Below are 27,811 nucleotides of genomic sequence, written 5' to 3' on the forward strand. Positions count from 1 at the left end.
GCGTATAACATCAAAAATGCACGAAGAGATCTGGACAATATGAAAAAAATTACTAACGTGGCAAGACACTTTCTAAGGTCCCATGATAGTGATCATAAAAAAAATGAAAATTTTTGGTTTGGAGCATATTGAATTGGGAATCAGAGGTGGTAACATCACTAAGGAACTGTTAAAGAAGGAATCTAGATAAATTTTCCTATTAGATTCTCTGACTCCCTCTGGATTAAATGAAGAGATTCATTACTCAGCATTTATCTGACTCATGTGTATTTTATAGGATCAATACTCAGTGTATTATTAACAGGAAGAGATTTTATTAATCTTTCCTCCCATATATAGGATAATTATGTTATTTACTTTATACCCCACTACAAATGGGAAAAGGCAGTGTCTTTCTTTGTTTTTCTCTTTACATGAAGGGTGATATTGTTTTTGTCTCACCTCATATTAATAAATATTGGTTTTCAATTATCTCCAATAGATATAGGGTACAATATTTGTATCAATACAAGACCACACAGTGAACTAGGACATATTTATCTAACGTCCTAAGTGGATGCTGGGAACTCCGTAAGGACCATGGGGAATAGCGGCTCCGCAGGAGACTGGGCACAACTAAAGAAAGCTTTAGGACTACCTGGTGTGCACTGGCTCCTCCCTTTATGACCCTCCTCCAGACCCCAGTTAGAATTTTGTGCCCGGCCGAGCTGGATGCACACTAGGGGCTCTCCTGAGCTCTTAGAAAGAAAGTAATATTTAGGTTTTTTATTTTCAGTGAGATCTGCTGGCAACAGACTCACTGCTATGAGGGACCTAGGGGAGAGAAGCGAACCTACCTGCTTGCAGCTAGCTTGGGCTTCTAGGCTACTGGACACCATTAGCTCCAGAGGGATCGAACACAGGCCCAGCCTCGGTCGTCCGGTCCCGGAGCCGCGCCGCCGTCCCCCTAGCAGAGCCAGAAGCAAGAAGATGTTCCTGGAAATCGGCGGCAGAAGACTTCGGTCTTCATTAAGGTAGCGCACAGCACTGCAGCTGTGCGCCATTGCTCCCCAGGCACACCACATACTCCGGTCACTGATGGGTGCAGGGCGCTGGGGGGGGGGGGGGGGGGGCGCGCCCTGGGCTGCAATATAAGTACCTTACTTGGCAAATTAACACATGATATAGCCTTTAAGACTATATATGTGTAAAATCCCCTGCCATAACTGTATAAAAAAAGCGGGAGAAGCCCGCCGGAAAAGGGGCGGGGCTATCTCCCTCAGCACACTGGCGCCATTTTCCCTCACAGCTCCGCTGGAAGGATCGCTCCCCAGGCTCTCCCCTGCAGTTCCAGACTACATAGGGTAAAAAAGAGAGGGGGGGGCACTAAATTTAGGCGCAATCTGTGATATATAAGCAGCTATAAGGGGTAAAATCACTGTGTAGTGTGTATCCCTGTTTTATATAGCGCTCTGGTGTGTGCTGGCATACTCTCTCTCTGTCTCCCCAAAGGGCTTTGTGGGGTCCTGTCCTCAGTCATAGCATTCCCTGTGTGTGTGCGGTGTGTCGGTACGGCTGTGTCGACATGTTTGATGAGAAGGCTTATGTGGAGGCGGAGCAGGTGCCGATAAATGTGATGTCACCCCCTGCGGGGTCGACACCTGAGTGGATGGATATGTGGAAGGAATTACGCGACAGTGTCAACTCCTTACATAAAAGGTTTGGCGACATATCAGATGTGGGACAGCCGGCTTCTCAGCCCGTGCCTGCCCAGACGTCTCAAAGGCCATCAGGGGCTCTAAAACGCCCGCTACCTCAGATGGCAGACACAGATGTCGACACAGATACTGACTCCAGTGTCGACGACGATGAGACTAGTGTACATTCCAATAGAGCCACACGTTACATGATTACGGCAATGAAAAATGTGTTGCACATTTCTGATATTACCCCAGGTACCACAAAAAAGGGTATTATGTTTGGGGAGAAAAAACTACCAGTGGTTTTTCCCCCTTCTGATGAATTAAATGAAGTGTGTGAAGAAGCGTGGGCTTCCCCCGATAAGAAACTAGTAATTTCTAAAAAGTTACTAATGGCGTACCCTTTCCCGCCAGAGGATAGGTCACGTTGGGAGACATCCCCTAGGGTAGATAAAGCGCTCACACGCCTGTCAAAGAAGGTGGCACTACCGTCTCCGGACACGGCCGCCCTAAAGGAGCCTGCTGATAGGAAGCAGGAGGCTATCCTGAAGTCTGTTTATACACACTCAGGTATTATACTGAGACCAGCTATTGCTTCAGCATGGATGTGCAGTGCTGCAGCTGCGTGGTCAGAATCCCTGTCAGAAAATATTGATACCTTAGACAGGGACACTATATTGCTAACCATAGAGCATATTAAAGACGCAGTCTTATACATGAGAGATGCACAGAGGGATATTTGCCGGCTGGCATCTAAAATAAGTGCAATGTCCATTTCTGCCAGGAGGGGTTTATGGACTCGGCAGTGGACAGGGGATGCAGATTCTAAAAGGCACATGGAAGTTTTGCCTTACAAGGGTGAGGAGTTGTTTGGGGATGGTCTCTCGGACCTCGTTTCCACAGCGACAGCTGGGAAGTCAGCATTTTTACCCCATGTTCCCTCACAGCCAAAGAAAGCACCGTATTATCAGGTACAATCCTTTCTGCCCCAGAAAGGCAAGCGGGTTAAAGGCGCGTCCTTTCTGCCCAGAGGCAGAGGTAGAGGAAAAAAGCTGCAGCATACAGCCAGTTCCCAGGAACAAAAGCCCTCCCCCGCTTCCTCTAAGTCCACCGCATGACGCTGGGGCTCCACAGGCGGAGCCAGGTATGGTGGGGGCCCGTCTCAAGAACTTCAGCGACCAGTGGCCTCGCTCACGGGTGGATCCTTGGATTCTACAAGTAGTATCTCAGGGGTACAAGCTGGAATTCGAGACGTCTCCCCCTCGCCGTTTCCTCAAATCTGCCTTGCCAACAGCTCCCCCGGACAGGGAGGCAGTGCTGGAGGCAATTCACAAGCTGTATTCGCAGCAGGTGATAGTCAAGGTACCCCTCCTTCAACAAGGAAGGGGTTACTATTCCACAATGTTTGTGGTACCGAAACCGGACGGTTCGGTGAGACCCATTTTAAATTTGAAATCCTTGAACACCTATATAAAAAGGTTCAAGTTCAAGATGGAATCGCTCAGGGCGGTTATTTCAAGCCTGGAGGAAGGGGATTACATGGTATCACTGGACATCAAGGATGCTTACCTGCATGTCCCCATTTACCTTCCTCACCAGGAGTACCTCAGATTTGTGGTACAGGACTGTCATTACCAATTCCAGATGTTGCGGTTTGGTCTGTCCACGGCACCGAGGGTATTTACCAAGGTAATGGCCGAAATGATGATACTCCTAGGGAGTTTTAATTATCCCATACTTGGACGATCTCCTTATAAAGGCGAGGTGCAGGGAGCAGTTGTTGGTCGGGGTAGCACTATCTCGGGAGGTGCTACAACAGCACGGTTGGATTCTGAATATTCCAAAGTCACAGCTGGTTCCTACGACACGTCTACTGTTTCTGGGGATGGTTCTGGACACAGACCAGAAAAGGGTGTTTCTCCCGGAGGAGAAAGCCAAGGAGTTGTCGTCTCTAGTCAGAGATCTCCTGAAACCAAAACAGGTCTCGGTGCATCACTGCACGCGAGTCCTGGGAAAAATGGTAGCTTCCTACGAAGCAATTCCATTCGGCAGGTTCCATGCAAGAATCTTTCAGTGGGATCTGTTGGACAAGTGGTCCGGTTCCCATCTTCAGATGCATCGGCTGATAACCCTGTCTCCAAGGACCAGGGTGTCTCTGCTGTGGTGGCTGCAGAGTGCTCATCTTCTAGAGGGCCGCAGATTCGGCATACAGGACTGGGTCCTGGTGACCACGGATGCCAGCCTTCGAGGCTGGGGGGCAGTCACACAGGGAAGAAACTTCCAAGGGCTATGGTCAAGCCAGGAGATTTCCCTACACATAAATATTCTGGAACTAAGGGCCATCTACAATGCCCTAAGTCAGGCAAGACCCCTGCTTCAAAACCAGCCGGTACTGATCCAGTCAGACAACATCACGGCGGTCGCCCATGTAAACCGACAGGGCGGCACGAGAAGCAGGACGGCGATGGCAGAAGCCACAAGGATTCTCCGATGGGCGGAAAATCACGTGTTAGCACTGTCAGCAGTGTTCATTCCGGGAGTGGACAACTGGGAAGCAGACTTCCTCAGCAGGCACGACCTCCACCCGGGAGAGTGGGGACTTCATCCAGAAGTCTTTCAGCTGATTGTAAATCGCTGGGAACGGCCACAGGTGGACATGATGGCGTCCCGCCTCAACAAAAAGCTAGAAAGATATTGCGCCAGGTCGAGAGACCCTCAGGCAATAGCTGTGGACGCTCTAGTGACACCGTGGGTGTACCAGTCGGTTTATGTGTTCCCTCCTCTTCCTCTCATACCCAAGGTACTGAGGATAATAAGACGAAGGATATACTCATTGTTCCGGATTGGCCAAGAAGAGCTTGGTACCCAGAACTTCAAGAAATGATCTCAGAGGACCCATGGCCTCTGCCGCTCAGACAGGACCTGCTGCAGCAGGGGCCCTGTCTGTTCCAAGACTTACCGCGGCTGCGTTTGACGGCATGGCGGTTGAACGCCGGATCCTGAAGGAAAAGGGCATTCCGGAGGAAGTCATCCCTACTCTGATTAAAGCTAGGAAAGAAGTGACCGCAAACCATTATCACCGCATATGGCGAAAATATGTTGCGTGGTGTGAGGCCAGGAAGGCCCCAACGGAGGAATTTCAGCTGGGCCGTTTTCTGCACTTTCTACAGTCAGGGGTGACTATGGGCCTAAAATTGGGTTCCATTAAGGTTCAGATTTCGGCTCTATCGATTTTCTTCCAGAAAGAACTGGCTTCGCTACCTGAAGTTCAGACATTTGTTAAGGGAGTGCTGCATATTCAGCCCCCTTTTGTGCCCCCAGTGGCACCTTGGGATCTCAACATGGTGTTGAATTTCCTAAAGTCACATTGGTTTGAACCACTTAAAACCGTGGATTTAAAATATCTCACGTGGAAAGTGGTCATGTTGTTGGCCTTGGCTTCGGCCAGGCGTGTGTCCAAATTGGCGGCTTTATCATGTAAAAGCCCTTATCTGATTTTCCATATGGATAGGGTGGAATTGAGGACTCGTCCCCAATTTCTCCCTAAGGTGGTTTCAGCTTTTCATTTGAACCAGCCTATTGTGGTGCCTGCGGCTACTCATGACTTGGAGGATTCCAAGTTGCTGGACGTAGCCCGGGCCCTAAAAATCTATGTTTCCAGGACAGCTGGAGTCAGAAAGACTGACTCGCTATTTATCCTGCATGCACCCAACAAGTTGGGTGCGCCTGCTTCAAAGCAGACTATTGCTCGCTGGATCTGTAGCACGATTCAACTTGCACATTCTGCGGCTGGACTGCCGCATCCTAAATCTGTAAAAGCCCATTCCACGAGGAAGGTGGGCTCTTCTTGGGCGGCTGCCCAAGGGGTCTCGGCTTTACAACTTTGCCGAGCAGCTACTTGGTCGGGGTCAAACACATTTGCTAAATTCTACAAGTTTGATACCCTGGCTGAGGAGGACCTAGAGTTCGCTCATTCGGTGCTCCAGAGTCATCCGCACTCTCCCGCCCGTTTGGGAGCTTTGGTATAATCCCCATGGTCCTTACGGAGTTCCCAGCATCCACTTAGGACGTTAGAGAAAATAAGATTTTACTCACCGGTAAATCTATTTCCCGTAGTCCGTAGTGGATGCTGGGCGCCCGTCCCAAGTGCGGATTATCTGCAATACTTGTATATAGTTATTGGTTAACTAAAGGGTTATTGTTGAGCCATCTGTTGAGAGGCTCAGTTATATTTCATACTGTTAACTGGGTATAGTATCACGAGTTATACGGTGTGATTGGTGTGGCTGGTATGAGTCTTACCCGGGATTCCAAATCCTTTCCTTATTGTGTCAGCTCTTCCGGGCACAGTATCCTAACTGAGGTCTGGAGGAGGGTCATAGAGGGAGGAGCCAGTGCACACCAGGTAGTCCTAAAGCTTTCTTTAGTTGTGCCCAGTCTCCTGCGGAGCCGCTATTCCCCATGGTCCTTACGGAGTTCCCAGCATCCACTACGGACTACGAGAAATAGATTTACCGGTGAGTAAAATCTTATTTTAGTTACCAATTTTATATTCAAACAATTGGACACTAAGTGATGCCAATTATCAGTAGGGCATAGGTAGATTGTTTTACCTGATCCAAGGGCTCCCTTCATCCGTTGAATGTCATTTATTAACAACATTAGTGAAGTTATTTACCATGGATGATAGGGATATCCCACTTATTATATTCAAAATTAATACTTATTCATGGTTCAAGAGATCATTTGGCCCTTTTCTCGGTAACAGGGGGATATATTTCATGTAGGGAATGCAGGATGACAATTCACAGTATATGGGGCATGATAGGTGAATGAGCTAGTATTGTTATCCGAACCCTTCCATTGTGTAAGAGTCTTGGTTGAAGCACTGTAATAACAGTGTACCATTACACTTATTATGCTCACTATCAAATTTAACATATTTACTGTGATTTTGACCATAACTACAATGAATAATCACCCACATAATACTTACCTATTATACAAGATTTTTATTGGAAGAACCATAACAACAATTCATTACTATACTTACCAAATTTACCATGAGATTATTTTTTTCTTTGGTTATAGTGCCATGAATAATATAAGTATTAATACTTACCTATTATACAGTATAAGAGTTTGTTGGAAGAACCATAACAATTTATTACTATACTTACCAAATCCACCATGAGATCAATTTTTTCTTTGGTTATATTCACTATACTTGTGATGAATGTTTATTTATGTAAACATCCATTATTAAAATGTATAATACAGTACCAGGGATTGATTTATTTGGAAAGCTCTATGAAGATTGATAGTAAAAAATTGTTTACAACATACTCTAGTTTATATCACACTATTAGGAAGCCTTCAAGCTGTTTCAAATATGAATCCTGTGATCACTTCTTTGGTTTCAATTTGGTTATAGAATACATAATACTGGGGGATTTATTTAGAAGTATTCTTGTACATTTTATAACACACGTTTGGATTAATTATGAATGGGATACATGGATTAAATATGATTAGGTGTATTCCTATGGTATATAATGGCCAATCATAAGGGACATAACAGACACATTTTTTATTAAACATTTTTTATCAATTATTTATAAAATATCAATATATCAATGGAGTTATATTCACTTATTATATTTTATTTTATAAAATAATTTTTCCTTTTTATTTATGAGATATATTCTCTTCCCCCCTTTTTTTTTATGGTCAAAGATGTATATCACAAATTAGCATCACTATTTTTTATATGGTTTATAAATAAAGTTCAGACTGATTATATTGTGCTATTCAGTCCAGGGATATATATCTCTCTTCACACTTTATAATAAGCACTATTACAGACACGTTTTACTTTAATTATCACCTTGCACATTCAAGCATATATACTTGGTAACAGCCAGTGGGTTTTGATTTGGTTCTTTTTTGCTTCACCATATTGTTGTAGTCACTATATAATTTTTATTGGATGTTAATTTGTTACACAAAATAATTTTTTCCACTTATACCCACGTGCACGTTATTATTATTTTTTATTTATTTTTTAGTTTATTTTTAATTTAAATTTTATTTTATATTGGTCAAATAATTTATATTTATTTTTGAGTTAGGATACCCGATCATAGTGATGTGATACATTGCGTGTAATAAATTCTATTCATTCATTCATTCATTCATTCATTCATTCATACATATCATGATAATAAATATATGTATAGAAAAATAAATAAATTTCTTCTATTTCTAGCATATAATAAATTTGTTTTATTGCTGTACATATATGGATTGTCTGTTATAGTATAGGTAACTAGAGTAATCATGGACTATTAGGTATATCCATGTATGAATATAATAATTGGAACTGGGTTCACACTATGGACGAGTGATCAATTCTTATATAAGCACACATGAGTGAACGGCATATTAATTCATTATCTAATACCAAGAATTCACTCTCAGCTGTAGAACTAATGCCGCGGCTGTGTGATTCAGCTGACGGCATTCATTAGCGCCTGATCCAGCGGGACAGGGTTTAGTTAAGGATCAATGGCTAGTTTTTTGAAAGGACCTTACTGGGTGGACATTGGCTGACCGGCTTTTACACGCCCTATCACTGCCTTTCCTCCCTTATAAAACTTTCAATTCCGGCGGGCGCCGTTAACTATAGTGCCCTGAGGAAGCTCAATAGGAGTGAAATGCGCATAGGCTGTAGCTATGTGTTCCCGTATTAATAATATCTAAATGTGCAAATGGCATATAACATACATTTGAGACCTATAGAATGTGATAAGGAGCCAAATATACTTATGTTTCAGAGGAATTCTCCGAGCGTTTATTATATCTATTGAGGCTTTATTCTTATGCTGCGGGCTGGATCTCAGTAATATTAAATAAAAGACAATGTGGGGTTTGTGCCAGATATGGGATAAAATTAACTGATCCTTCTTTAAAATGTCTCATATGTAATACTGTTTCTGTGTGTAGCGGAAATTCAGTGTAATTATATACACACTGCTATTAATTTATAAATGGGCACGATCCTCCGGTACTGACACAAACTGCAACTTAGTTAAATACGGTTAGCAGTGAATGTGCTATCAATATGTCCTGTATGAACACAATTTAATATTGTGCAGCACAAGTGACAATTGCTGCTAATACGTATATGCAATACCAACCTATATATGTAAACTACTTCATGCAGTATTAATAGCAGTAGTTGGTATCAGAGATTGCTGAGATATATAAAACAGACAGTTTTGAACACAGTACAGTGAGACTTTGTATCAAAGCATATCCCCACTAGTTCTCTCTAATACCTAGGCTATTCATACTATATTATACAAGTATTTTTACTTTGTATGACAGTCTTTGATTCCAGGCCTGAGTCACATACTTAGCAACATTGTCTCACTACTTAGCTATAACATCAGAATCAATTTTATTATATTTACAGCCTTAAGGGAAGGAGTGGTGACTTATTGTTGCATATTTTTGAAACATAGTTACAATTTGAAGTAACAGTTTGTGACTCAAAAGGAAGACAGCATATATTTTTCTCTGTCACAGTACATAGGCTCCAGCTATTACAAAAATTGCAGGTCTCATATGAACATAGCACTGATACAGTGCTGCATGAATACATGTATGTGAATGCACAATTGAAATAAATACAAGAAAACAGACTAAGGGAAGAGCACAATAGCTTTGTTTTTAAATCTTTATTCACATATTGTTTAATTTCTCTTACTTCACAATTTTTTTTCTCTCTCTATGAATTTTAATATTTCGCTCCATTCTTAATAAAGGACAATTGAGTCCCATATAAATATAATATATAAAATAAACTTATACATCGATTTAGATTATTGAGCATTTAAGCCTTTATTTGACATTATTGCTGTGGATATATATATATGCTTTACAATAATAATTATATTAAAATGTATCAGTTGGATGAGTGCACCTAAAACTTACCTGGTTTCTTTTTCCTTTCCCATCTCTATGGGGATTTGACTCTATAAGCACTTTAGTAAATATATGGCAGGGATCCAATACTCAGAATTGCAATATCAACAGGAACAGCAAGGACTGGAGCTAGTCCAGGTAAAACCTAACACATATAGGGCAGTGAATGCGCTGCATGCATTTATGTGGGTAAAAAACAATCAGCTCCTGTAATGAGATCATGTGAACAACCACAAGAAGAGAGCGTTGATTTAAACAGCTGTGAAATGGAAGCCCTGAGAGCTGTCAGTCAAGGCAGGTGCTGCTTAATTGCTGCTGAGCCAGAGTGGAAAGCTAATGCTTAGCAACCTTGGCACACACAACCCCACTGAAAACAGGCAGATCACAGTAAGAAGTGTAACACTAATTAACAATTATTGATTTATACCTTTCAATTCTTTCGAAATCTATCCACAGAGTGATTTAGTAGCAAGCTTACAGCTTTTGCTACTCCTTATATATATATATATATATATGTTATAGTTAGATAAACAGATACTGAAATTTACACATCCCACCAGGGGTGCCAATTTGAGGGATTACAAGGTACAATTTAGCAGTCTTGATGATACAAGGTAGAATTTCTGGCACAATACTAACATGATTTACAAGTGCAACTAGATATTTGCATTTCTCATTACATATCCTAGCTCTCAATTCTTTACCCTCATGCTGCCACAACTCCAAACATTCTATTTTATTTAACCTTTGTTGTCAAGATTTGAATCCACAGATTCTTTTACAAAATCTTCTTAATCAAAGATACCACTATTAAGTAATGATCACACATTTTTGTCACACATATTTGTCATTTTCTCCCATTGCTCTGCATATACAAATGCACCACATCCATATTTGAAGAAAGCTCTGTCCCTGCGATGCCTCTCTGCATTATTGGGGTAATTTTCATAACCCCCCCCTCGAATATGTGTTGCACATGCACCGCCGACACTAATGCTACTGCCGCCACCGGGTTGATCCACCAATCGCGAATACCCCTTGTGCTGCGACCCTCCCCCACCGCTGATCTTTCTCACCTACCCAGGAGTGGCAGGAAGCCCCGGTGAACGGAAACCCGCACCGGAGCACCGATCACTGGTCCCTGGGTAGGTGAGTATATTTTTTTATTTTATTTTTTACACAGTGATCAGCTTGTCTGTCCATCAGATACACAGAGCTGATCACACTGGCCAGGTCCTTGAACAGCTTTCACTGCCTAGGGGCAGACAAGATGTGCAAGAGTACAGGATCCGCAGTGAGCCCTCTGATAACGTTGCACGGCATTATCACAGGTTTCACTGTGATATTTTTTTTACAATGTTTTTAGTAAATTTGGTCAGATCGCATTTCCCATTATCAGGGCAGCCATCAGGGGGGGACTGTGGGGACTGGTGTCCCGGGCCCTTACAGAAAGGAGGGCCCACCCCTGTCTCCTACAGCCAATACCGGTAGAGCTGCACTAATCTGTCAATCAGCAGCAGGCTGATGCGCAGGGAGGACTTCTTAAAACAAGCCTTATCTGTGCATCAGCTCTCTGTAAACCATTCCTGTATATGTAATGTCACAATGTATGACATTACATAGGGGTGGAGCAGTGCTACAGATCTTTTTTTTTCGGGGGGGGGCCTGTCTATTTTGTCAGTCCTGGGCCCCACAATTTCTAATGGCAGCCCTGCCCATTATTAATATGAGAAATGCGATCTGGTTACTAAACAAAAAGTGGATCAAAGGGATTGGAGCAGTTTTTTTTAATGCAAACTGCTCCAAAAGCCTTTTACTACATTCAAGTAAAACTAAAATAATGTGAAACGGGTGTGAAAATATGACTGTACACATTTTCCATAGATAGCACCTGTCCTTGTGTATTAATGACTATTCTCTCTATAGATTGTAAATTTGCGAGGAGGGCTGTCCTACCTCTATGGCCCTCATTCCGAGGTGATCGCTAGCTGCTTTCGGTCGCAGCGATTAGGTAAAAAAGCGGCATTTCTGCGCATGCGCACGGGCCGCAGTACGTACGCGCAAAGTACTTTCACACCAAACTATGTCGTTTTACACAAGGTCGAGCGACGCTTTTCAGTCGCTTTGCTGATCGGTGAGTGATTGACAGGAAGTGGGTGTTTTTGGGTGGTAACTGAGCGTTTTCCGGGAGTGTGCTAAAAAACGCAGGCGTGTCAGGTGAAAACAAGCGTGCCTGGAGAAACGGGGGAGTGGCTAGCCGAACGCAGGGCGTGTTTGTGACGTCAAAGCAGGAACCAAACTGCCTGCAGTGATCGCAAGGTAGGAGTAGGTTTGGAGCTAAACGGCATCAAAATTTTTCTGAGCCGTTCTGCTAATCTTTCGTTCGCACTTCTGTTAAGCTAAGATACACTCCCAGAGGGCGGCGGCTTAGCGTTTGCACTGCTGCTGAAAGCAGCTAGCGAGTGATCAACTCGGAATGAGGGCCTATGTCTGTCGTTTATTACCCAGTTTGTTCTATCACTGTTTCCAATTGTAACGCGCAACAGAATATGCTGTGCCATATAAGAAACTGTTAATAAATAAATACTACTACTACTACTACTAATAATAATAATAAATACTGGACTCCACAGAGAATCCATATTAAATAAAAGCTGTGGTTGTATACATACTGTATTATTCTTAGTCATGATGCCCAGGCTTTTGAAGTCTGTATTTCTTAATTATTGCATTAACTCTCCTTCTCTCTCTCTCTCTCTCTCTCTCTCTCTCTCTCTCTCTCTCTCTATATATATATATGTATATATATATCTATATACGTACAAAGAAATATTTGAGCTATTGGGCCGGTGGGGTCCAGTCCGTACACAGATGAGACCACCTAATGAGTCACTGATGCATGTTTCACCAGGTCTGTGTATGGATCAGGCCCTCTGGCAGTACAGGTCACAGCTATACTACCCTCCTGTATAAGGTATCTTTTTCTCCCTCTGGGTACTCTCATCAATTCTTGGTCTTCCCCTGATTCCTGCATTGCCCTGAGCAACAGGTCTCACAGGGACAAGCAGACTGAAAGCAGTAACTCACTTCACTATTATCTTTCTGGTATATAGGATTCACGCATAGAATGTACACTGCATTTGCACACACTCTGCTGCAGCAGTAACACTGCCAGCAAATATGCCTCTATGTTTACATTTTTCAGTCTCTATGTTATATTATGTTGAAGACATATGTTCACTATTATTTCCTTACCTATTAAATTGGAAATTGTTTCAGGTTATGCATAGCAATAACTGTAACCTATGAATTGCTGGGTACTACAAACATTTATATACAGTAGGCACTCTACATTCAAGCAGCTTTAACAGTATGCAAATTATGTGCTGTAGCCAATGTGATTTCCTTTGGTAAATAATGTCATGTGTGATCAATATAGAAAGTATTCACAGCGCTTCACTTTTCCCACATTTTGTTATGTTACAGCCTTATTCCAAAATGGAATAAATAATTTTTTCCCTCAAAATTCTAAACACAATACCCCATAATGACATCGTGAAAAAAGTTTTTTGAGAGTTTTGCAAATTTATTACAAATAAAAAACTAAAATCACATGTACATAAGTATTCACAGCCTTTGCTCAATACTTTGTTGATACACCTTTGGCAGCAATTACAGCCTCAAGTCTTTTTGAATATGATGCCACAAGCTTGGCAAACCTATCTTTGGGCAATTTTGCCCATTCCTCTTTACAGCACCTCTCAAGCGCCATCAGGTTGGATAGGAAGCGTCGGTGCACAGCCATTTTCAGATCTTTCCAGAGATGTTCAATTGAATTCAAGTCTGGGCTGGACTGGCTGGACCATTCAAGGACATTACCAGAGTTGTCCTGAAGCCACTCCTTTGATATCTTGGCTGTGTGCTTAGGGTCATTGTCCTGCTGAAAGATGATCTGTCGCCCCAATCTGATGTCAAGAGCGCTCTGGAGCTGGTTTTCATCGAGGATGTCTCTGTACATTGCTGCATTCATCTTTCCTTCTATCCTGACTAGTCTCCCAGTTCCTGTCACTGAAAAACATCCCCATAGCATGATGCCACCAACATGCTTCACTGTAGGGATGGTATTGGCCTGGTGATGAGCGGTGCCTGGTTTCCTCTGAACATGATGCCTGGAATTCACGGCAAAGAGTTCAATCTTTGTCTCATCAGACCAGAGAATTTTGTTTCTCATGGTCTGAGAATCCTTCAGGTGCGTTTTGGCAAACTCCAGATAGGCTGCCATGTGCTTTTTACTAAGGAGTGGCTTCCGTCTGGCCACTCTACCATACAGGCCTGATTGGTGGATTGCTGCAGAGATGGTTGTCCTTCTAGAAGGTTCTCCTCTCTCCACAGAGGAATGCTGTAGCTTTGACAGAGTGACCATCAGGTTCTTGGTCACCTTTTTACCTCCCTTTCCCACTCAGTTGATTTAGTCACACATAATTCCTCCTTTGAGGAGAGACGTGAGACACCAATATAAATTATTTGATATATCTTTAATGTTATTGGCGAATGTTATGAGGGATTTATTAAATACACCCCCCCCCCCCCCCACCCCTTCACACTTCCCCTTCCTCCTATTTATATCCTGGGAAGTTGCTCTTCCATCCTGAATATCTCCATGCACTTTCAGTACTGATAATACCGGCTTGGTAGCCATTAGTTAATAGCATAGTGTAAAAAGGACCATAAAGATAACAATCGTGGATGTCACTAAACATAAGTATCGATAAATCAAAATCGAAATATATACATTGCAAGATCGACATGATACATTGTGTATTATATGATTAATGCATGAATATATTATTAGGAATATATTTTATTTATGGTTTATTGGGTAAAGGAATTAATGCATTTTTTTGCATATTCCTGTGGATTTTTTATTGTGATTCTCTTTTTATTCTATAAAATTAAATTGAATTAGCATATTATATTAGATTATTTATTTTTATTTTTGTCTTTGGTGATAGTCTATATGTTGATATTGAACATGAAACATATTTGATTGAGGTATTAATATATTGAGAAGATCATTTTAATGCATACTTAGTTTAATAACAGAAGGTTATAATTAGATTGATCAATTATCTGATTAATTGCTCCAAGTGGGTTTAAATAGTTGTAGACATGTATGGGCTTTTACTTCTGAGGAAACAGCCCCACCTCTAAGGCTGAGAAACGCGTCAAGTTTGGCTCTGGAAGTGATGCCTGCAGAGGATAATCCACCATACGAGACTGCTCCCAGCTCCCAGCTTTTCAACTGCGATCCTGACAAAAGGCTTCACTCGGTGTCAGCGGCCGAGACCCAGGGTGATTGACCAGATCCCCATCTGTTCAGTTTGGAGGCTGCACGCTCCGATATCACACGGACGAGAGGAGAAAAATCTGAACATTGTAGCCAGTGCTGCTTCTAATATAAATGATCATGGTGACCTCCGGTGGTGCATGCCAGGACGCGGGTAAGCGACTGCTAATGAGCCCCCGCTAAATAACCACAGTGTTATAAGCCTGTGCACCTATCATCAAATACAACATATGTGAAAGGTTATGGAATAGAATGTAACAGCGTTTTATTGGATTTAAACACTTTCTCTTTTTTACTGGGAGCTGAGATTCGTATCTTCAATTATGTGGAGTTAATTATACCTCTTGCCGCTGTTTGATCTAAAGCCCCGTTTGCAGAAATCCCTTCGAACGGGATTATATCAGTGTGTTAATATTGTCAATACGGTTCTTACAAAAGATTATATTAGTTACTTATATGTTTGGAGACTGTTCACAATATTTGACACTATAACAAGTTAATAAGAACAAACTGCAACTGTTTAAATTTATAAGGAAACTGATCCAGTTGACAAGACACTTTTTCAAATCAGTGGTGGAATTAAACCCACAACAATACACCTTGCAGCTGTCCTATTAGAGTCTATATATCAATTTTATTATTAAATGTTTGTTTATATGTTTATTCAAGTGTATGTATTATGTGTAATGTGTTCTTATTAAATATTTAATTTTATTTTTAGTGAAAATACCTTCACGGACAGTGCTCATTTCTTTCTTTACATTTTTTAATTATCTTTGAGGTACAGCTTCTCAAAATATTTGTAGCTGCAGTCTGTGTGGGTATTCCTTTGAATTTTAGAATCACTCTTGTTCATGTCCAGTATCATACAGTTAGCGCACTAGTGCCTACTCCATTTGTTCCTTTTAGTAGGGCCCTTCTCCCCCAATTTGCTCAGTTTAGACGGCCGGCCAGCTCTAGAAAGAGTCTTGGTGGTTCCGAACTTCTTCTATTTATGGATGATGGAGGCCACTGTTCTCATTGGGACCTTCAAAGCAGCAGATATTTTTCTGTACCCTTCCCCAGATTTGTGCCTCAAGACAATCCTGGCTTGGTGGTCTACAGACAATTCCTTTGACTTCATGCTTGGTTTGTGCTCAGATATGCAATGTCAAGTGTGGGACCTTATATAGACCTTCAAAGCAGCAGATATTTTTCTGTACCCTTCCCCAGATTTGTTCCTGTGTGCCTTTCCAAATCATGTCCAATCAACTGAATTTAGCCACATGTGGACTCCATTTACTGTGAGCTGTAGGAACATCTCAAGGATGATCAGTGGAAACAGGATACACCTGATCTCAATTTTGAGATTCATGGCAAAGGCTGTGAATACTTATGTACATGTGATTTCTTCGTTTTTTTATTTTTAATACATTTGCAAAAATCTCATAAATTTTTTTTTCACATTGTCATTATGGGTATTGGGGGTCATTCCGAGTTGTTCGCTCGCTAGCAGTTTTTAGCAGCCGTGCAAACGCATTGTCGCCGCCCACTGGGGAGTTTATTTTTGCTTTGCAGAAGTGCAAACATCTGTGCAGCAGAGCACCTGCAAAAACATTTTGTGCAAAACAAGACCAGCCCTGTACTTACTAACGTTGGAGGGTTGGCTTTTGATGTCACACACCCTCCCAGAGTTCTCCCAGCCACGCTTGCGTTTTCCCTGGCATGCCTGCGTTTTTCCAAACACTCCCAGAAAACAGTCAGTTGACACCCAGAAACACCCCCTTTCTGTCAATCTTCCTGCGTTGTGCCGTGCGACTGAAAGCTTCGCTAGAACCTGTGCAAAACCACAAAGGACTTTGTACCCAGACGTCACGCGTACGCATTGCGGTGCATACGCATGCGAAGAAATGCCGATTTTTAGCCTGATCGCTGCGCTGCGAACAACGGCAGCTAGCGATCAACTCGGAATGACCCCCATTGTGTGTAGAATTTTGGGGACAAAAATAAATTTATTCCATTTTGGAATAAGGCTGTAACATAGCAAAATGTGTAAAAAGTGAAGCGCTGTGAATATTTTCCGGATGCACTGTAACTATCTGGAAACTGACTTGTTACACACACTAGTGTTTTCATTTTGGTTTTGCCAAGATCACCCTCAAGTGTTTTGGTTTTGGATCTGGATTTAAAAACAAATAAATAAATAAATAAAAACAGCTAAAATCATTTAATGTGGACCTGTTCTACAGTATTATTAATTTCAATAACATTCATTTCCAATCATTTCCAGTCAATATTGACCACCTCACAACTTACAATATTTTTCACCAATATTGGCCACAGGCTAGCTGACTAAACTAAGCAACAGAGCAGTGGCACAAACACACAGCTGTTTAAAAGAATATTGCAGCCCAGCAGTTGTAGACAGGATGGCAGTTTAATAAACTATATAACCCTATACATTGAATGATTTTAAAAGTAGAGGCCCCAGGGCAGTACTGGAAAAGTGATATAGCGTATGTAGTGGAAGGCAGATAAAGGACTGATTGATTGATTTATTAAGCAAATTCAATTTGAGACGTGGTCTTTGCGAGAGTCAGAATACTCTTTTGCAGCAACTTAAAAGAGAAAAGGTCTTAAAATAATACAATGTTAATAGCCAAGGATTCTGGGCATGGGTTGAAACTAAAAGAAGGCAAGAAAATGAATACATAAGTTGCACTGCAGAGCTGCAAACTCTAAATCAGCCTATCTTACCCTAACAAATATTAGGAGGCTGCATGGCAGCTTTCATACTTGCTTCCTCTTGCAAAGGATTGTTTCACAGTGTTGTTTAAAACTAATAGGCTTCTTGGTCCCCTTCTAGGATGAAGATTCACCTCCAGAAGCAGCGGTAGCACAAGAATGCTTCTGGGGAATCCTGGATATGGGAAGAAAGCCTTTGCAAATAGGATGTAGGAGAACTACTGTATCTCCGATCATTAATCAGGTGATTGAATATGAAAGTTTTGTTAGGGAACTCCAGCACTATGTGTGTGAGACACCTAGAGCCGGTCAGAGGGTCTTCTGCCAATAACAGCCCCCCTGCTGTTCCTTTAGTGCACAACACGCATGCCAGCACTTAGGGGGCCACTTGGGCTTAAACCTCTAGCAGTAGGGGTCCACACAATATATTGGAGACCACAAGGTAATAAACCTGGAGTATAGCAGCTGGCAAGGTAAGGGTTAGTTGCAGGCAGACTGGATACAGGATGACTTGGCAATAATGGGGTTAATAGAAAACAATCTTTGGCTAAGTTATATAGCAGACTAAGCAGGTGCAACTGCAGACAGCAGGACTTGATTAAAACCAGATATACAGCAAAGCAGGAGTTTATTGCAGGATTTATTTGTAGGATATGCTGGCTGAAGACTTTTGTACTAGGAGTGTACAGGATTCACAGAAGGCCAATAGTAACTGAAGCAATAAGGTGTGAATTGTAGGAAACTTAGTCAAATGGGAGTTAACTGCTGGAACAATCAGGTGCTAAGTGTGTACTGATTGAAAGCAGAGTGCTGACAGCATGAACTAAGTTGCATTGAGACTTGCTAGATTAACTGTGTCCAGGCTGCAGACTGCAAAAACACACAGAGGCTAAGATTTAGATTGAGTACTGATGTGCTGCAGTCTTGTGACTTACAGGCATATACTGTACATACTTTACTACAGAAGGCATCTACATACACAGAGTCTGGATGTGCATGAAACTAGGACTGGAAGGGTATATTCACAAAGACTTGAGAGGAGCATAGACATGAATCAGGAACCAACATGAAAGTAACTGGAGGGCAACAGCAAGACAAGGACACAGAGCAGAAATGAACAAAGGATAGCAGGCACTAGGCAGGATCCAAAAGGACATGGGTGCAGAGAACTGTAAGTGTACAGCGACCATGTGACAGGCTTCAATAGGTAACAAGAAGTAGGGAATATCACCGGCAACAGGAATTGGCCAGAATCCCTAATGAAAGGGAGCCAGACCAATCACAAAAGACAACAGGCTGCAGACAGGTAGTGAGGCAAACAGGTGTGCTGTTGCACATAGCAGCCAGCATCCTAGTTGCTAGGAGACAGCCAGGAATACATACAGTAATGAGTCATAGTGGTGACTCATAAAAGGTGTTGGTGGTGGAGATTGGGGTTGGGGCTGTGAGACTGGCGGTGGGGATCCTGGAGGTCAGCATACTGACCCTGGGATCCTGACCACAGAATGCTGGCTGTGGGCGAGCACAACAGAGCCCCTTGCAGGCTCGCTGCACTTGCCACGCAGCGGGTTTGGTGCCTCACTGTGCTTGCCACAGGTTCTATTCCCGCTCTATGGGTGTCGTGGACATCCACGAGTGGGAATAACCCGTTAGTTGGCATGCCGACTGTCAGGCGTTTGATTGTTCAGGATCCTGGCATCGGCATTGTGACCACCGGGATCACGAGCGGCTGTCACACGACTGCATCCCGGAGATTGCATGTGCTGGGATCTATATAATTAATAGAGGATATCAAAATGGGTCTGAGTAACCTCTATCTATAGCAGCTGCTTGGTCAAACAAACCACATCAGCGCCTGTATAAAAACTGTATTAGGTACTTTGTTATGTTCTGGGATCTAGCTGAGAGCTGGATGCTAGCTGATACTTTACTGCTTGTTATTATTTTAATGGATTTTTCAGATTTTCCCAAATACTTTGCATGAACTCGCTGCTCGGTTCCTAGATGTTTATTGTCGCTACCTTTACTTACTTTGGCTTCACAAATGGAACAGATGGCTTGACAAATGTCAGGATTTGGGTAAAAATAATTCCACACAAAAGAGGTGGCTTTTTTGGTCCTATGACCAAAAATGACAATAGCCATCTTTTGATCATGGTCAAGAACTTCTGCCACTGGTGGATGACTTACTTACAAAAACAACATCATCAACATCCTCATTAGTATCAGATACACAAATACCATCCTCATCCTATTGCACTTCCACAGTAGCAGCCTCAATTTCTATGTCACCATCTTTACTTGTGCTGCTTATGCCAACATTTTTGCAGAGGATGCAGAAAAGGTGGAATTCTCTATAAGTACAGTGTCAGAATTGTCAGACACACACAGCATTAATAAACACTTTTAGACTTTCCTCAGGGATTTGTGAAGTTTGTGAACACAGTTTGTTCTTTAGCCTTTTTGTATTTCTGCACTGAGTAGCCTGTCTTAAAGGTGATACCTCTTCTAGACTCAGATTTATTAGGTGTTGCATCATAATGTGAGGTTACAGAAGTAGATGCCTGACTGTGTTTGGCACTGATTTCCATAGTAGGCATTCTAGTGAATGAAGCAGCAGTCATACTAGAAGGATCACCACTAGCAAAGAAATGCCATGGCTTGAGCCTTTCCTTGCCACTGTATGTGGTATATGGTATGTCAGCAACTTTACATTTTTTCAGCAGTAAACATTTACTTTATTATTAGAGGTAATGTGTGAAATTTTGTTTAGATTTAAGATGTCTTTTATTTTAAATCCTTCTTTCCCCTTGACCACTGGCTTTAGTCTGTAGATGTTGAAATACTATCATGTCTGGCAGCAGCCACAGCACTAGTACTTGGTTGCTGCTTATGTTCTTCTATCTACTGATTCATATTATTTTTGACACCAGCCAAAAAAAAAGTTTTTTTATACTTGAGAATTGTTAACACAAACACAATGCTCTTAGCAATAATGTTGCCCTAAAATAATGTTATATTTTTTAACACAGTGCCTGGCCCAGAACACACAAACATAACACAGTGATCCTAGTAATAATGGAACCCTAAAATGATGTTATATTTTCTTTAACAGAGTACCTCAGTGCAGCACCCTCTCCCTCTGATGTACTGTGTGTGTAATGGCATTCTTTGCACAGTGCCTCACAGCAGCCCTGATCTCCTGTGTGTGTGAATGTGAAACACACCTCACACCCTGCTCCCATTTCTTCTATACTTACCTTTCCAGGGTTCAGCGATGGCAGCCACAGTGCTGCAAAATCATCTGGAAAATGGCCGCTGGGCCAGTTTTCGGGCATTTGTGCATGTGCAGTATGGAAATCACTAGAACATGGCCAACATACCATTTTCCTGAAGACCTGAGAATTCGCAGTAGACTCTGGCACAGCACCAGTGTCTGCTTGTGCTAAGAGCACTGAACAGCGCTGCCATCTAGAGCAGAGGGGAGGGGACCTGGACAGAGACTGCACACGGGCCCCCTCCTCTCTTGATATGCCCCTGGCTGCAGACCTAATGGCACTTTTTGCTTTTACACAGTGCAGTACCTCAGAGCAGCCTCTTGTGTGTGTGTGTGTGTGTGTGTGTGTGTGTGTGTGTGTGTATGAATGTGAAATGATTCAATGAGTGCCTCAGTGCGCCAATTCTAATAGCATTTTTTAAAAACACAGTGCAGTGTCTTACAGGAGCCCTGATCTCTGATCTCCTCTATTTGTAATTGTAAAATAATTAATTGAATGCCACACTGCTCCTAACAGACCTCCCTACGGTTTCCTGTGAGAAATGGCGCCAGATCATGAGGGAGGGATTTGTATGCAATCTAAAACACGCAATCTCTGGCACCAGGAAATTACATTTTTCCTCACTCTGAAATCCAAACACAGCAAGAGCATCCGAAGTGGGACGCAGATCCACTCGTAAACCTCTAAGTTCAGGTATGTTCAGTTTCCACGGAAACTGAACTGCACATCTCTACTAATAATTGTGATTTATGACTACTGTTTATCATCTTTTAGATGCTATAAATATTTCATGTTTATAGGTATTTTGGGGAAGGAAACTATTGCCTTCATTGTACATCCGACATCCTCGGCGGAATGTAATGCAGTCCAAGATCGCTGGAGGTACGGGTTGCCGGATCTCGTTTTTTTAAAGGGACAATCACTTACAATGCAAAACTATGCCTCGTAAGTAATTGTCCCTTTAAAAAACGTCCAAGATCGGCTGGTAACTTGCACCTTCAACAATCTTGGACTGCATTACATACCACCACCAGTGTGTGAGTTACGTGGTATATCCCACTGTATGTGAATTTTGGACAATTGTTTTACAATATACTTACGCAGCAGAAACACTATATGACTGCTCACTCTGTATTGTGTCCTACATTTATTTTGGACATTTACTATATAGTACTTTGACTGTAGTGTAAGCTATCATACAGTAAGGAAATACCTTTCTAGTAATATTGTTATTACTGTGGTGCCAGATCTTTTAATTTGAATGAATTACTCTTGTATTTTTTCATATTGTGTTATTTCTCATATTTCCTAGAGGATGCTGGGGTCCATTTCATGACCATCGGGTATAAACGGTTCCGCAGGAGCCATGGGCACTCCAAGACTTTTCAAGGGTGTGAACTGGCTCCTCCCTCTATGCCCCTCCTCCAGACCTCAGTTTTAGAAATGTGCCCAGGCAGACTGGATGCACTCCAGAGGAGCTCTACTGAGTTTCTCTGAAAAGACTTATGTTAAGTTTTTTATTTTCAGGGAGAACTGCTTGCAACAGTCTCCCTGCTTCGTGGGACTGAGGGGCAGAAGTAGGAACCAACATCCTAAAGAGCTTCATGGGTCTGCTTCTGGCTGACAGGACACCATTAGCTCCTGAAGGGTACTGAACGCTAGCCGTGCCTAGATGCTCACTCCCACAGCATGCCGTCACCCCCTCACAGAGCCAGAAGACAGGTGAGTGTTAGAAGACAGATCTTCAATCAAGAAAGTGACGGCTAAAGGTACGGCGTGGCTGGCGGGAGCCCACACATACAAAGGCACTGCAGGGTGCAGGGCGCGGGGGGGCGCCCTGGGCAGCATCAAACCTATGGAAACTGGCATAAATAAGGGGCATAAGTTGCTGAGGCACAGTCTTACCCCCGCCAGTATAAAAAATTACCTCATAAAAGCTGAGGAGAAACACGCCATTGAAGTGGAACTTCCTCCTCAGTCAGCCAGCACACTGCTCAGCGCCATTTTCTCTCTCTCCACAGGCTGCAGAGACAATGCTGGTCCTCCTCCACTACTGAACAAGTATCAGGGTGCAAAACAGGGGACCACAGTGAATTTGGTGCTATATAATTGTGTGATTAGCATTATAAAAGCGCTGCATGTCAGTGGGCATTTTGTGTTCACAGACATTGTGTTACTGGCACCGGGTTGTGAGCTAGCAAATCCTATCTGTGTCCCTCTGACAGATTTTACTGTGGGTCTGTCCCCTATAAGTCCCGGAGTGTCTGTGGTGTGGTTGTGCATGTGTGTGACATGTCTGTGGCAGGGAACTCTTCCTCTGTGGGAGACATGTTAGAGACACAGAGGTGTAATATGACTGCAAGAGCCTGACTGGGTGAAAGGTTACATGATAGTGTGAATCATATCAGTAAGAGGTTGGACTGAATCTCATACAGAAAACTGAATATAATCTGTTGAAGATGTGATTTTTAATAGTTCTGCCTTTCCTCCACAGGGACCCCTCTGGGTCAAATACAAATGTGCACAAGTAGTACAAACTGATACCGACTCGGACTCTGATTCCTGTGTCGACACTAGTGATTCCAGAGGAATAGGTCCTAAGTTAGCAAAAAGCATTCAAAACATGTTTTAGCTATAAAGGAGGTGTTAGAATTTACGAAGCCCCCTCTTTTACCACAAGGAGAAGGTTTACTTTAGTAAAGAAGTAATGTAATTTTCCCTCCACCTCAGGAGTTGAACAGTCTCTTGGAGGGAGTCTGATTTAACCTGAAAAGAAATTTCAGATTCCCAAAAGGAATTCAGGCAGCTTACCTTTTTCCAAAAGGTGGGAGTCACCCCGCATTTTAGACAGAGCCCTGTCATAAAAGAGAAAAGGAGTTTCTCCCTGCGCCTGAAATGGCTTCACTTAAGGAGCCGACAGACCCTGACAGACAATGGTAGGCCTGAGTAGTGTCCCATTGATGTGGCCAATGGGACACTACTCAGGCCTACCATTGTCTGTGCGTGGGTGAGTAGTGCTATTGAAAAGTGGTCAGAAAACTTGTCATTAGACATTGACACAATAGATGGAGACGAGATACTCCTAACGTTAGGTCATATAAAAGATGCTGCTGCGTACGTACTATAAACCATGAAATATATTGGTCTCTTGGGATCAAGAACCGCTACCATGGCAGTATCGACTCGGATGCCGTTGTGGATTCGCGAGTGGAATGCTGATGCAGATTCCAAAAGAAATATGGAGGCTCTCCCGTATAAAGGTGAGGCCTTGTTTGGTGATGGGCTGGATGCGTTAGTCTCAGAGGCTACCGCAGGTAAGTCGACATTCTTGCCTTATGCTCCTACACTGGCGAAAAAGACACATCACTCTTGCATGCAGTCCTTTCGGCCCAACAAATAGAAAAAGGCGAAAGGTTCCCCCTTTTTTGCAGGTAGGGGAAGGGGAAAAGGAAAGAAATCCGCAGCGTCTCCCAGGTCGCAGGAGCAGAAGTCCACCCCTGCTTCTGCCAAATATGCAGCATAACGCTGGGGCTCCCTTGCAGGAGTCCGCTCAGGTGGGAGCACGTCTGAAACTTTTCAGCCAAATCTGGATTCAATCTGGCCTGGACCAATGGGTCTACAAATAGTGTCCCATGGGTACAAACTAGAGTTTCAAGACGTCCCCCCATGCCGATTTTTCAAATCGACCTTCCCAGCTTCTCTTCCGGGAAGAGAGGCAGTAACAACGGCAATTGAAAAATTATGTCAGGATCAGGTCATTGTCCTGGTACCCTTGGCACAGCAAGGAGAAGGTTTTTATTCATGCCTCTTTGTAGTTCCGAAGCCGGACGGCTCGGTCAGACCGATTTTAAACCTGAAAAATCTGAATCTCTCCCTAAAAAGGTTCAAGTTCAAGATGGAATCCCTGAGGGTAGTGATTTCCAGTCTGGAAGAGGGGGACTTCATGGTGTCAGTATACATAAAGGATGCTTACTTGCATGTTCCCATTTATCCTCCTCACCAAGCTTATCTGAGATTCGCAGTACAGGATTGCCATTACCAGTTCCAGACGTTGCCGTTCGGACTCTCCACAGCACTGAGGGTATTCACCAAGGTGATGGCGGAGATGATGGTCCTCCTTCGTTAAAAAGGAGTCAATATAATTCCTTATCTGGACGATCTCCTGATAAAAGCGAGAGCCAGGGAACAGTTGGTGCAGAACATTGCACTCTTCCTGTCAATACTCCAACAACACGGTTGGATCATGAATTTTCCAAAGTCGCAGTTGGAACCGACGACAAGATTGTCATTTTTAGGGATGATTCTGGACACAGAAGTACGGAGAGTATTTCTTCCAGTGGAAAAGGCTCTGGAAATCCAGAAAATGGTCAAACAAATATTGAAACCAACAAGCGTGTCGATCCATCAATGCATTCGGTTGTTGGGGAAAATGGTAGCGGCCTACGAGGCCATACAGTTTTGCCAATTTCATGCCAGAGTATTCCGGTAGGACCTGTTGGACAAGTGGTCCGGATCCCACGTACACATGCACCGCAAAATAATCCTGTCCCCCAAAGCCAGGATTTCACTCCTGTGGTAGCTACACAGTTCTCACCTTCTAGAGGGACGCAGGTTTGGGATTCACGACTGGGCCCTAATAACCACGGATGCAAGTCTCCGAGGCTGGGGAGCTGTCACACAGGGGGAAAGCTTCCAAGGAAAATGGTCAAGTCAGGAAGTCTGCCTTCACATAAACGTTCTGGAATTGAGAGCCATTTACAATGGCCTTCTACAAGCGGTACATCTTCTTCAAGATCCCGGGCAGATCCAGTCGGAACAGGCAAGGCGGAACAAAAAGCAGAGTGGCAATTTCAGAGGTGACAAGGATTCTCCTCTGGGCAGAAAGACATGTTAGAGCTCTGTCAGCAATTTTAATTCCGGGAATGGACAACTGGGAAGCAGACTTCCTCAGCAGACACGATCTCCATCCAGGAGAGTGGGGCCTCCACCAATAAGTCTTCGCAGAGGTGACAAGTCTTTGTGGAGTTCCTCAAGTAGACATGATGGCATCTCGTCTAAACAAGAAGCTTCAGAGATATTGTTCCAGGTCGAGAGACCCTCAAGCAATAGCAGTGGATGCACTGGTGACCCAGTGGGTGTTTCGGTCGGTATATGTTTTCCCTCCACTTCCACTCATTCCAAAAGTTCTCAAAATAATAAGAAGAACAAGAGTTTGAGCAATATTCATTGCCCCAGACTGACCAAGGAGGGCTTGGTATCCAGATCTTCAGGAGTTTCTCATAGTAGATCCTCGGCCTCTTCCTACTCGAGAGGACCTACTACAGCAGGAGCCGTGTATGTATCAAGACTTACCGCGGCTACGTTTGACGGCATGGCTGTTAAGCATCGAATCCTAGCCCGAAAGGGTATTTCCAAGGAAGTCGTCCCCACTCTTATTCAGGCCAGGAAAGGAGTAACGTCTAAACATTACCACCGTATTTGGAGAAAATATGTGTCTTGGTGTGAATCCAAGAAGGCTCCTACGGAAGAGTTTGAGTTGGGACGTTTTCTCCATTTTCTGAGGCTGGTGTGGATGCGGGCCTTAGATTGGGGTCAATCAAGGTCCAGATTTCGGCCTTATCAGTTTTCTTTCAAAAACAATTGGCCTCCTTTCCAGAAGTTCAGACGTTCGTGAAAGGGGTTCTGCACATCCAGCCTCCATTTGTGCCTCCAGTGTCACCATGGGACCTTAATGTAGTGTTGCATTTCCTTCAATCAGATTGGTTTGAACCTCTGCAGGAGATAGAATTGAAGTTTCTCACTTGGAAAGTGGTGATGCTTTTGGCCTTGGCATCCACAAGGCGGGTGTCTGAGTTGGGGGCATTGTCTCACAAGAGCACTTACCTGATCTTTCATGAAGATAGGGCAGAGTTAAGAACTCGTCAACAATTTCTTCCAAAGGTGGTTTCGTCTTTCCATATAAACCAACCTATTGTGGTGCCAGTGGCTACTGACACGTTCACTGAGTCAAGGTCTCTAGATGTGGTTAGGGCTTTGAAGATTTATGTCACTAGAACAGCTCGGATATGGAAAACAGAGGCTCTGTTTGTCCTGTATGCTCCCAACAAGTTTGGGAGTCCTGCTTCCAAGCAGACCATTGCGCGTTGGATCAGAAGGTACGATTCGGCACGCTCATTCTTTGGCTGGTTTGCCGTTGCCGAAGTCGGTGAAGGCCCATTCTACTAGGAAGGTGGGCTCGTCCTGGGCAGCTGCCCGGGGGGTCTCGGCATTGCAACTTTGCCGAGCAGCTACTTGGTCAGGGTCAAACACTTTTGCTAAATTTTATAAGTTTGACACTTTGGCCGATGAGGACCTCAAGTTTGGTCAATCGGTGCTGCAGGGTCATCCGCACTCTCCCGCCCGTACTGGAGCTTTGGTATAAACCCCATGGTCATGAAATGGACCCCAGCATCCTCTAGGACGTATGAGAAAACAGAATTTTAATACCTACCGGTAAATCCTTTTCTCCTAGTCCATAGAGGATGCTGGGCGCCCGACCCAGTGCGTACTTTACCTGCAGTTTTGTTCAGTTAGTTACACAAGTGTGTTACATTTGTTTTCAGCATGTTGCTGTAAATGGTTCATGCCGGTTGGCATGTTATGTTGAATGCCATGCTGTGCAGCATGGTTGAGGTGTGAGCTGGTATGAATCTCACCATTAGTATAAAAGTAAATCCTTTCCTCGAAATGTCCGTCTCCCTGGGCACAGTTCCTATAACTGAGGTCTGGAGGAGGGGCATAGAGGGAGGAGCCAG

The 27,811-nt window shown here is 43.2% G+C and overlaps 1 long non-coding RNA gene across 1 annotated transcript in view; it reads left to right on the top strand.

The window, feature by feature from the left end:
* LOC134911529 (uncharacterized) overlaps positions 1 to 27,811 on the top strand; it is a 146,597-nt gene that overhangs the window by 44,182 nt on the left and 74,604 nt on the right. The window contains exon 2 of the long non-coding RNA XR_010176643.1: positions 17,861 to 17,983. This is a non-coding gene — a long non-coding RNA (uncharacterized LOC134911529). The remainder of the gene's footprint in view (positions 1 to 17,860; positions 17,984 to 27,811) is intronic.

This window comes from Pseudophryne corroboree, chromosome 4 (assembly GCF_028390025.1).
Source record: "Pseudophryne corroboree isolate aPseCor3 chromosome 4, aPseCor3.hap2, whole genome shotgun sequence".
Taxonomy (NCBI): domain Eukaryota; kingdom Metazoa; phylum Chordata; class Amphibia; order Anura; family Myobatrachidae; genus Pseudophryne; species Pseudophryne corroboree.